The sequence below is a fragment of the Narcine bancroftii genome, chromosome 13, assembly GCF_036971445.1.
Source record: "Narcine bancroftii isolate sNarBan1 chromosome 13, sNarBan1.hap1, whole genome shotgun sequence".
NCBI classification, from domain to species: domain Eukaryota; kingdom Metazoa; phylum Chordata; class Chondrichthyes; order Torpediniformes; family Narcinidae; genus Narcine; species Narcine bancroftii.
The window spans coordinates 64,472,579-64,484,709 of NC_091481.1; the positions used below are offsets into that span (position 1 = coordinate 64,472,579).

General features: G+C 45.3%; 1 protein-coding gene, 1 long non-coding RNA gene and 3 other non-coding genes across 10 annotated transcripts in view; all 5 read left to right on the forward strand.

The window, feature by feature from the left end:
• The window catches only part of LOC138747906 (uncharacterized), a 12,361-nt gene extending 3,517 nt beyond the window's left edge, over positions 1–8,844 (forward strand). For 2 of the 4 annotated variants that reach the window (XR_011347719.1, XR_011347717.1), the window contains exons 2-5: positions 1,340–1,372; positions 2,997–3,046; positions 4,292–4,377; positions 6,807–8,844. This is a non-coding gene — a long non-coding RNA (uncharacterized lncRNA). The remainder of the gene's footprint in view (positions 1–1,339; positions 1,373–2,996; positions 3,047–4,291; positions 4,378–6,806) is intronic. The other 2 variants (XR_011347720.1, XR_011347718.1) reach the window with 1 other exon arrangement.
• LOC138749134 (small nucleolar RNA SNORD88) lies at positions 365–456 on the forward strand. The gene has a single exon (XR_011348442.1). It is a non-coding gene; the product is annotated as a small nucleolar RNA SNORD88 (small nucleolar RNA).
• On the forward strand, positions 2,195–2,286 carry LOC138749136 (small nucleolar RNA SNORD88). Its single transcript, XR_011348444.1, has one exon. It is a non-coding gene; the product is annotated as a small nucleolar RNA SNORD88 (small nucleolar RNA).
• Positions 4,015–4,106, forward strand: LOC138749135 (small nucleolar RNA SNORD88). The gene has a single exon (XR_011348443.1). It is a non-coding gene; the product is annotated as a small nucleolar RNA SNORD88 (small nucleolar RNA).
• Positions 8,845–10,936: 2,092 nt separating the features above from the next.
• LOC138748613 (oxysterols receptor LXR-beta-like) overlaps positions 10,937–12,131 on the forward strand; it is a 45,583-nt gene continuing 44,388 nt past the window's right edge. For all 3 annotated transcript variants that reach the window (XM_069909110.1, XM_069909111.1, XM_069909112.1), the window contains exon 1: positions 10,937–11,040. The gene's annotated coding sequence lies outside the window, so the exon portion shown is untranslated. The remainder of the gene's footprint in view (positions 11,041–12,131) is intronic.

Here is a 12,131-nt window from a genome sequence, read left to right on the forward strand (position 1 = left end):
GTGGGGGGAGGGGATGAGAGGGAGGGGGGGGAGAGGGGTGAGGGGAGGGGGGGAGAGGGGGAGGGGGAGAGGGGGAGAAGGGGGGAGGGGGAGAGGGAGAGGGAGAAGGGGAGGGGGAGAGGGGGCGGGGGGCAGGTGGAAGAGGGCCCGGGGGGCGGGGGCGGGGGGCAGGTGGAAGAGGGCCCGGGGGCGGGGGGCAGGTGGAAGAGGGCCCTCTTCTCTCCCACGCTCCGTACATTTTGATGACTTCTTTTTTCAAACATTGATTAGAGACTCAAACCTGAAACCTTGGTTATGTATTTTTACCTTTGCTACATAAAGTACACTAACCAGCTGAGTTTGTCCAGCATTGTGTTTTTACTGGTCCTCATAATGATGTTAGCACTGGGCTCTGATCACACCTGAGTGATATTCGTGCCACTTGGTGATTTGACACACTGGGTGCCTGAGTGAGGACCGACCGGCCAGCGCTTTGGAGCTGTCCACTCTGCTGTTAATGCTGTCTGCATGTGGTTGGAACAGCTGTTGGCCTCCTGGTTTGATCCACTGCTTTTCATCTGGTACACTCTTGTCGAGTTAGAAAAGTGAATTAGCACTTTTGTATAATGGGGTGAAACTCACAATGTTATTCTCTGCATACAGTCAACCTTAGGTTGCATGCAAAGGGGAAGGGCTGAGACACAAAAGTCTGCAGGCTCTGTGGTTAAAGTAAAAACAATGCTTGAGAACCTCATCATCTCAGTGTATGGGTTGAATACCCCTTATCCAAAATGCCTTGGACCAGAAGTGTTTGGATTTTAGTATTTTTCTGATTTTGGAAAACCATTAAAAAAAAAATCACACATTCACTCAGACTCAACTATTTGCTTATGCATCTACACTGTAATACACTACTTCCTGCTACATACCATTCTACAATTGAGATTTCTGAACTTTTAAGTATTATTGTACATTATTATCTTTTGGGACCACAGATCCAAAAAAGTTTCTGATTTTTGATTTCAGGGGTATTCATCCTGTAAATAATAAAGATACAAAACCATTATCAAAGGATGTAAAATGTAGACAGAGGGCCACTGTATTTTTACAATGTGCCATGAACAATTTCTGGTTCCCTGAGAATAAAACCAGAATGGGAATATTTTGATGAAAGGTCTTGGACCTTTCCCACAAATTCCTGCTGTTTTTTTCTCAGCAATTTTAAATTTACTGTGTAACTTTCTATTCCATTACATTAATATCAAATGGTACTAACATTTGGTGATTTTTGCATTTAGCCACATGGTGCTTAATGAATAGTTTAAGGCTGGAGTCCAGTAACTTTTTTTAAAATTTCTAGGTCGAAGAAACAATCCAGAGTGGAAACTTGGCTGTAAGTTATAATCCTTTCCTTCAATCCCACAAAAGTTTAAACCCTCCTGAGAAGCATGGGCAAACTGGAGGATATTGGTGCCCTGCCTCCAGTTTGGATGCCACCTGTTCTTGCAGATGTGCCCTCCCAGCCCTATAAGAAGACTGATGTGATGCAGTATTGCAGCTCCTGAGTTCCTGCAGCAGGTCACGGTCACTGTGCTGGTGGGGGGGGATGCAGGCCGGGCATCATGTACACAGAGGAATTCTTGCCATCCATTCCCCTCCATGGTGCGCCTTACCCGCTGAGCTTCTCCAGCCACTGTGTGGTTGGGTTCCTGATCCCTGCCACTGTGGAGTTGGCAATATGCCTGTCCCAGATCAAGAGCAGTGATCTCCAGCTGGTTTGCTGAGGAAGTGCGCAGTTTCAAGGTTCCTTTCATTGCTACTTAATAATACATTAAAAATGCAATCCGCATGATATACCGTTGTATAGGATGATTGTGTCTGGGGTGACCCCTGGAATTTCCAACTAAAATGAGCAACCCTTTTTAGCACAAGATGACTCCCCCAAATCTGGCACTTGCTGCTGACCAGTGAATGCTGTTAAAAGTGTAAAATGTATTTCACAAATAATGGGGCATGCACAGGATTGTATTGGAGCCAGTGTGAAATGGCAGTGACATATAGGACAACCGGACTTTTAAGGTGAAATTTTAAAGTTTTGGATCGTTGTAAAGGTTTGTTCCAACTTTTTTTCTGCTGTAAGTCAAACAAAGCATTGCCTGGCACCCCTAATAATAATGACCCTGTTAACCTGGGATGGCTGTGGCTCCGGACCTGGTCCTCATAATGATGTTAGCACTGGGCTCCGATTGTACCTGAGTGATACTCGTGCCACTTGGTGATTTTACACGCTGGGTGCCTGAGTGAGGACTGGCCAGGGCTTTGGAGCTGTCCTCTCTGCTATTAGTGCTGTCTGCAAGTGGTTGGCACAGCTGTTTGCTTCATGGTCTTATTCATTGCTTTTCATTTGGTTCTCATTGAAACATTAAAGTGAATCAACAGCTTTATATCAAGGGGTGAAAGTGAGTCTGAATTAATCCACATTGTTACTGCATACAGCAAGCGTGAAGTTGCGTATAGAGCCAGAAGGGCTGAAAGGTAGAAATCTGCAGACATCCTGTTTGAAGTAAAAACACAAAGCTGGGGAAACTCAGCAACTCAAACAAACTATGTAGCAAAGATAAAGATACATTACCAACATTTCAGGCTTGAGCCCTTTGTCAAAGGATGCAAAATGTAGGCAGGTGCTTGAACAGATTGTTGAAGAGGAGGGACACTATATTTTTACAGTTTTTCTATCGGACAATTTTTAGTTGCCTGAGAATCAACTAAAACCAATATGGGAATGTTTTGATGAAAGGTCTTGGACATTTTAACTATTTGCTTTCCACAGATTCTGTCTGACATGCTGGTTTTTTCTCAGCACTTTTTACTGTGCAACTTTCTATTCCATTTTTTTAAATCTCAAATTGCACTGACAATTGGGCTGATTTTGCATTTAGCAGCATGGTGTTCAGTGTATTATTGGGCAGTTAGTGTATAGTTTAAGGCTGGAGTACAGTAATTTTTTTTATTCCTAGGTTGAAGAAGCATTCCAGAGTTGGAAACTTGGTGGCAGTGATACCTGGCTGTAAGTTATCCTTCAATCCCACACGAGTTTAAACCCTTGTGAGAAGCACGAGCAAACCTGAGGACATTGGTGCCCCACCTCCAGTTCAGATGCTCCTGTTTTTGCAGACAAGCCCTCCCAGTCCTAGAAGAGACTGATATGACGCAGCATTGTGGTTCCCGAGTTCCTGCAGCAGGTCATGGTCACCATTTGCTGTTAACGGGGGAGGAGTGACCATGGCTAGCGGGCCGGGCACCACGTACAGAGAGAAATTTTGCTGTCCATTCCCCTCCATTGTGCGGTCTGACCTGCTGAGCCCTCAGGCTGCTGTGTGCTCGGGTTTCTCTGATCCCTGCCATCTTGTGGAGTTGGCAGTGTGTCCACCCAGGCCAGGAGCAGTGATCTCTAATTGGCTTGCTGGGAAAATGTACAAAGGTTCAATATTCCTTCTATTGACACACTGCATTAAAAATGCAACAGGCGTGATATACTGTATATGCTGTTGTATAGGACAACTCTGTATAAGATGACTCCTGGAATTTTCACCTAAAATGTAGGTTTTGAATGATTATGTTTGTATAAAGCAACTTCCCAAGATCTCTCGTCTTCTGTTGACTAATGGATGCTGTTCAAAGCAAATCGCAATACTTTAATGACAAACTACCCTGTAAAGGTTTCGATTTTATTTGGATATTTTAAAATAAACCACTGTAACAGGCTGTTTAAAACTTGTACAGAGCCAACAGCAGTGGAACCGGGCAGATGGGGAAGCACTGAGAATTTGCAAATAACTAATAGGGCATGCATGAGATTGCATCAGAGCTGGTGTGAATATGGCAGTGGTGTATAGGATGACTTGGTTTTAAGGTGAAAAATTTACGCTTTGGGTCATCCTAATGACAGCATATGTGGTACTTCCAACCTTTTTTCTGCTGTAAGGCAAAAAGATGCCCCATAACATGGTGAACAGTGGTTGGCTCTGGGCCTGGTCCTCATAATGATGTTAGCACTGGGCTCTGATTGTACCTGAGTGATACTTGTGCCACTTGGTGATTTGACACGCTGGGTGCCTGAGTGAGGACTGGGCATGGCTTTGGAGCTGTCCATTCTGTTAGTACTGTCTGCACGTGGTTGGAACTTCAGTTTGCCTCCTGGTGTGATCTGCTGCTTTTCATTTGGTTATAGTTGAATCATTAAAGTGAATCAGCAGTTTTGCATTAAGGGATGAAAGTTAACCCACATTGTTATTTCTCTGCATGCGACAAGCTTGAAGCCGCATACCATGGAGAAGGAGTAGCACAAAAGTGGATATTGTAATTGAAGTAAAAACACAATGTTGATGGACTCAGCAGGTCAGTGTACTTTATACTGTTTAGCGTTTACAAAGATTTAAAAAAAATGTTTCGGGCTCAAGCCCAGAATGTTGGTTTTATGTTTTATCTTTCCTTATAAGTACCACTGTTTGATCTGCTGAGTTTCTCCAGCATTGTGCATTATAAAGGGGAAGTGTTAACATTGTCTGGTTCAAATGCTGTAATTTGTGGTTTATCCAGGTTGCTACTGCAAGACACCGCTTCGAGTTCTGAGTCGGGGCTTCCTTGGGAATGTGGGAGTTGAGACCTTAGACATGGGAAGCTTCTTGTGTTTGGGCACATTTATTAACCACGCTGATCCTTCCAGCGCAGTGGGATATAGATGTGGATGTGTGCCACTGTATTGCTACAGTGTGAAGTGAACAATTTATAGTTGTCTGAGAATATACTTAGACCAGTATGGGAGTATTTTGAAAGATTTTGTACCTTTAACTGTTTGCTTTCCATGATCATGTCTGACATGCATGGTAATAGACCCTTTTGGCTTTCAAGTCCAAATGACCTAAACTGCTCAGTACATTTTTTAATCAGTGGGAGGAATCCACAGGGAGAATGTACAGACTCTTTACAGACAGAGGGATTCAAACACCCATCCTGATCGCTGGTGCTGTGAGTGTTGCCCTAACTCTGCCACCCTTTTAAATTGACTATGTCTACAGTTTTCTATTCCAATAGTTTAATTTCAAATTGTTCTAACCTTGGTCTGATTTTTGGATTAGCCTCATGACATTTAGTCTGTGACTGGGAGGTTAATTATAGTTTGAGGCTGGAATACGGTAACTTTTTTTATTCTTAGGTTGAAGAAGCAATCCAGAGGTGCAGTGATAACTGGCTGTAAGTTATCATAATCCTTTCCTTCAAACCTCCACTTGTTTTCTACCCCCACCACTCAAGTTTAATCCCACCTGAGAGCAAACCTGTGGATATTGAAGCCTTGCCTCCAGTTTGGATGCAATTTGTTTTTGCAGAGGTACTCTGCCTGCTCTAGAGTCCGATGTGATGCACCCCCTGAGTCCCTGCAGTAGGTCATGGTCACTTTGCACTGATGGTGGTGGGAAGGAGCGACCACGCAGGGGTTGGCTGGGGGAGGTCAGTGGGCTGAACAGCATCCATAGAGAGAAATTCTTCCAGTCCTTTCCTCCATGGCGTGGCATGACCTGCTGAAGCCCCTCCAGCTGCTGTCCACAGGTTCCAGATTCCGTACCACTACCATGTGGAATTGGCAGTGTGACCCTGCCGGCTTGCTGGGGAAGTGGACAAAGATTCAAGGTTCCTTTTATTGCTACTTAATAATACATTCATATTGCAAAATCCATGAAATATCTCCAAATATTGTCTGCCATAAGGAAAACCATGTGTCTCATTGAGATAGGAGAAAGAGAAGCCTGATAACATGGCCTGGGATGTCTGTGGCTCCAGGCCTGGTCCTCATAATGATGCTAACACTGGGCTCTGATTATACTTGAGTGATATTCGTGTCCTTTGGTGATTTGACACACTGAGCAAGGACTGGCCAGGGCTTTGGTGCTGTCCACTCTTCTGTAAGGGCTGTCTGCACGTGGTTGGAACCCCCATTTGTGTGCTGGTCTGATCATTGCTTTTCATTGAGTCCTAATCAAATTGTTAAAAGCTGGGTTTGAGGACTTGCAGAAGTTGAATCCCTGCTTCACCTTTCCTGCGAGTTGTAGTTGCAGATTCAACTGGAATTACAAGAGAATCTGGGTCTAAAGATGATCCGTAAATTCCAGTCAACAATTGAGTTCCAGAAATAAAATAACCTGATTCGAAGAAAAGTGTGTGACTCGTCTCTATTTTCAGCAACATGCTGTGAATCACTGTTCTGTAGGGAAGTGGAGGCATTGTGCAGTCTGTACAAACTAGTACTTTTTAAAACTACCTTCATAATTAAATATGGACATGTATTTCTTAATATTTATAAAATATTGTTACTAGGCGGGCATGTAAAAGTAAAAATGAGTGTGTAATTTTTGTCTTGCATCTCAAACATCTAATTTATCATATGTGTCTTTTGCGTTAAGCAATTTTGGCCACCTCTGGTTTAAATGATGACCCCCCCCCCCCCATCCCTGATAGGACCCACATATCTGCCAAGTGGCTCTCTTTCCTCCCCCCCCCCCCCCCCAGGAACCAAGCATCCAACTTGTCATACCTTGTCACTTGACATGGTTTGCTCACTTTTTCATTTTCAGTGGTGAAATAAATCTTGAATGCTACTGAGGGCAGTCGTGGATTTGGGCTCTGATACACTGATTCAGAGGTGAAGCTGTACCTTTGCTGCAGAGATAGAATTACAGCTGGTTCAAAACCAAGTGATTCCTTGCTTCTGTGGGATGGTATAAAAGAAAAGGTTAATTTTGTACATTGATCTGATGTTATTTTCTTTACAGATTACACTGGACAATGAAGATTTTGCTTCCTGAACACTTTTGGATGTATTTATAGATTTTGGGCTGCTGATCGTTAACATCACCGTGAAAATTTCCTATCACGTACTTTTTTTTTAGATAATTTATTTTTGTGATTTCCTGTCATTTTATAAGTCTACTGCCTGCAAAGTAAACTGTTTTGATCGGTCCAAGTATATCAGCTTGGATTCAGTATGGGTCCTATGCAAATGTTGTCTTGGGCCTGGCTATAAAAGCAGCACACATATACTGATGATGTGCATTACATTGATTATAGATTGAGTGCATGTTGATGCACGTGTTCTTCAGGCAGTAGCATAGTGAGTGTTCTTAACAATGGCATTTATTGCCTTCAAGAAGCTTCAGTATTGTACATTAGAGATGTCTCATCAATGTCACAACAGCAGAGATACATTCTGTTACATTTGTGGTGAGAAAATGTTGCTCAAAGACGCAGCATGACTGCATTTATTAAGAAAACCTATGAGTTCTATTTTGTTTGTAAAATTGATGATCAAGACAAACCCTGGGCTCCTCATTTGTTGTGCAACATGTGCAGTCAACCTAAGAGCTTGGCTCAGAGGGACTCGGAAGTCAATGCCATTTGCAGTCCCAAAGATATGACGAGATCAGAAGGATCATGTGACGGACTGCTACTTCTGTCTAACCAATGTATCTGGCTTCTCTGCTAAAAATAAACTTATTGAATACCCCAATCTGCCTTCAGCCACGAGACCAGTGGCACATGACAACAGTCTGCCAGTTCCAAAGCCACCAGAAACATGGAATCTAGGTGAGGCAGACAAAGATGCCATGATGCATGAACCAGATGTGAAAAACTATAGATCCAGCTGTTAAACCATTCATGCCCGGTTATCCTCTTCTGATAACACAGCTAGAATTAAATGATCTGGTCAGGGACTTGGGTTTGTCAAAAGCAAAAGCAGAAGCAGAACTACTTGGTTCAAGACTGCAAGGACGGGGTTTGCTGTGACCAGATGCCAATGCTGGCCAACTATTGTTGGACACTGACACGAGAGTCATCAGCTGGTGAGTGCAAACAAAAGTCAGCGGCAAAACATTTTTAGGTCAGTAAAAAGTTAAATGTTTCTCCAACTTCCTACATGATATAGCAAACCTGAAATTATCTTTTGTATTCAGCTTGAAGTTTATCATAAATCTTTTATTGGAGGTTAGTTTTGCATCCAAAAGCCATTCCCCAGAGTAAGTGGTCTGGAATGAACAATCTTGTCAAATGCTCAGTACGTTATATAATGACCACAATAACAAATTGTTTAATTGATGCTACAGAGGAAACAATAAGTCTAAAGAGAAATGAAACATTTTGTTGGCTGATAGTGGGGAAAAATAGTGCAGACAGACATTTGTTGTCTGGTTTGGCTGAATCAGGGAGGTTCAAGAGCCTGATAGCATGGGTTTTGAATCCAGAGGTGGTGGAAGTTTGGGCTTCTGTGCCTTTTTCTTGAAGTATCAGTAAGAGAGCAGGGACTTTAATGGTGGCTGCCCTGAGGCAGTCCCTTGAATTTCTTTTAATGCTGGAAGGTCAATGCCTGTGGACTTGGATGTGTCCTAGTGCTGGATGGAAGGAAAGTTTAAATCACCTAGTTGAAGAAAAGAAAGCAAATTGCAACAGACAGCACTTTGGCCTCTGGATTGAGTGCAATGGAAGATGTTCCAATTTTTGCTCTGCTTGCATTTGAACAAGACAGGTCTGTCTGAGCGTGACAACGCATTCAGGCCATTGATTCATTGCTAGTCCACCACAGCAGTTCTGTCATCGGCCCATTCCCTATGCCCCTTTGGCTCTGTAACTTGTCCTTTCAAATGCCTCTCAATTCCTTCTGGTTTTTGCATTTGGCTACATTCAGGATTAAGTTGGAAGGTCATGATCTGATTTCCTCGTTTGGGAGGTAACTGAATACAGGACTTGGGTTAGGACTGGGCTCTCGGCTTGAGCTGCCTGATGTTCTGAGAGTCTTAATAAACTATTTAAACAATATATTTGGTCTCTTGAGTGTTTGTATTGATCATTACAGTGAACAGCTTGAATCAATCAAAAGGTGAAACTTAGTGAAGGAGTTTACTGTGAAGTCTCCAGCAAACTGATGGTGATTAGAGCACTGAAAAAAGACAACTTTCAGTCCATCTTGTTCTGCCAACCATCTTTTGTCTAGGTGAGACCTGTATCCCTTGACTCTTCCTGTCTGAGTCGTTAAATCTAACAGAGCTGTATCACATTTTTCCTTGGCTTCAGGTAAGGGAGAAGACTTGCCTTTAAAATCTTAAAGTTCTTGCCTAAAACCCATTTTCTTTCATGGACACACCTGCTGGTGGGAGTGGGTGGAAGCCGGAAAGAGAGTTGAGTTGGTTTGGGGAAAATTCTGACCATCTTTGCTGCTTCCTTCATTTTGTAAGCATCCAAGCTCAACTCAATTGCAGTCTCTATCCATTCTTGTAACTACAGCCATACATTCCAGCCACATCATAGTGAATTTCTTCAGTTTGTGTTGCTGACATTGTTCTTATATATAGTGTGTCCCAAACTAAGTGATAATCCCAAGTGTTGTCTAACTACCATTTGTACGACTAATATGGTGTCCTAAAAAACTTGTGTGGAGATGCCTCAAATTTGGGTGATCTTAGATTGGCAGTGTCGGAGATCATGGACAGATAAGGGAATGGAAATGGGTGGCCTCTGGGAGATCCACACTATTGTGGTGGGCAGCTAAGATGCTCAAAGCAATCCTGAAGTACTCAATACCTTGGTCAGTGGAGGCAAGAAACCATTCTTAGCAGCTATGGGTTTAAGGCAAGATCCCTCTATTCAGGTGAGGGTCTTACTGGAACATAATTTCCCAGAATGCATGATCTCAGACGTGACCCCTTTGTAGCAGATCTTGGTGACTTTCTAAGCAGTGAGGATTGGTGACACCATCTACCTGATAATCCTGAACACTGGTTCCCTGCAGACTTTTGTACTTAGCCCTTACTAGTGCACATGTGCCTGGTAAACACTGCTCGTGAAACATGAAAATCTGCAGATTGTAGTAAAAACAGATGCTGGAGGAACTCAGCTGGTTTCACAGCGTCCATAGGAGGTAAAGATATATACTGACATTTTTGGCTGGAGCCCTTCCTCTTACTTGATCTGTATGTTTGCCCTGTTGTAGGCTAGCTTTCAATGAGCTGGAGTGTAAGAAGGAGATTGAAAATGTATTCCAAATGACCAATGCAGCAAAGGACTTGGTGAGGAACATGTCCCCATAATCTTAAGAAACCTGTCCTGGTTTGATCGTGTTGCTGTTTCAAGCAAGAAAGTGTACCGAACACCCTTTTCTTACAAGCTTGAGCCAAATTAAGGATGCCTCGGACTTTGACCAACTTTTACACGTACATCATAGAATCTTGTCTGATGGATCACAGCTTGGCATGGAAACTGTTCTGCCCAAACCGCAGGCTGTGGTAAACATCTCGGGCCATCATGTAAACCAACCTCTCTTCCATTCAAGTCCCAACACTAAAGCTGGTCGTTGTTCTGCAGTAAGAGGTTAGATTTTGTGGGATAACCCAAGATTGCCAGTGCTTCCGTGCCTGCCGATTTATCAGTGACAAATGAGGTATTGAATACCTCCACAGGAGGAGGAGGAGGATGGGCGTGGGAACTCTCCCTAGTTAAATGGGACGCTCTGTTTCCTGGTTCGATGGGACGCGCGCTGTTTCCTGGTTCGATGGGACGCGCGCTGATCCCTGGTTCCACCCCAAACAAAGATGGCGCCCCAATGCTGCAACAACAGCGGGGCAAAGATTAGTTGGCGCCCATCGATCGGGGCAAAAGCAATCGAAGTCGATCGAAGCACTGCATTTCATTGCCGCCGACCTCCTGCCACGCGTTTAAATAAAGCACAAGGCGTTGTTTGAAAAGAATTACATAATGCCCGCCGCCTTCCGCCGGACGTGGCGCCAACTGCTCCTCAACCAAGCTTGGCGGCGCCGGCGCTGACGGACGCGAGGAGCGGCCAATGAGAGCGGGGCTGGAGGGGCGGCTGCTGCAATGAGGGCCGGGGGATCTGCGGCGGGGGGCGGGACTTGGGGTTAGGTTGCGTGAAGTTGTCAAAGGTGCCGGAGAGAGAGGAGAAAGTTGGCCGGGGGTGGGATGGAGAGGAGATAAATCAGTATTGGCAGCCGGGCCGGGCCGGTAAGCACGGGGAAGGGGGGCTGACAGCGGGCGGGGGTGGGTGTCGGGGGGGGGCTGAGGGCAGCGCTGTGTTTATTTCCTGTTTACATGAGGCCTGTGGCGGATCCTCTCGCCTCCCCACCCCGGGCTCCCGGCCCCGCCACCAGCTCCGAGACCCCACAGTCTCCCGTCCTCGTGGGGTTGACTCCAAGAGCAACTCAGCCGGTCGGGCTTCCCTCGGGGGGAGGGGAGACGTTCCTGGTCTGAATCCTTCTTCATGAGGTTGGGGGGGGGGGGGGGGGGGGAAGGTCCCCAGAGACAAGGGAGCACCAGACCCTCACAGACAAGGGGGGTGGGGGAGGCTCCACAGAACGTGTCAGGTGGATAGGATGGGGGGAGAGGGGAGAATTGGTCGTCTGTGTGAAAGGAGACAGGGAGGCAGAGCTGGGGAAGTGGGGGGGGGGGGGGGTAATCAAAGCCAGAGAACTCGATATTAATGCCATTCTGTTTGGATTTACAGGAGGTCTGGCACTGATAGGGTGGCCATTCCGAAGGAGGACAGTCTAGGAAAACGTCTAGCCAGGACAGGCTAGGGTCACCATGGTCATAGGTCATCATATAGTACACACACACACACACACACACACACACACAGTGTTTGCATTTGTTGTTATTGCAGTCCCATTTAGGTATTCCAACAACAACAAATGTAAACACACTGTATGTGTTTGTGTGTGTGTGTGTGTGTACCATATGATGACCTATGACCATGGTCACCCTAGCCAGTGCTCAAGACGGTGGACAGCCATGTCAGCAAGGGAACTGAAATAGGTGGCCACTGGGAGATCCAGGGTCAGCATCCGAACGAGTCTAATCAGGGGGGCATTAGGGAAACTGCGGTTGGGGGGGGGGGGGCTCCACAATCTGATGTTGGAAGACTCGCTCAGCGTGGGCAGGGGTGGTAGTGCCTACCTACTTAACATGAACCTCCCCCATGCGCCGCCCCTTCCTCTGACATAACAGGAAACCGCTTATATTTCGTGGAGACTAGTGCTGTGGGTGGCAGGGGGGGGGGGTCACAAAACTTCATGGCGGGGGGTGATGGCTGCGAG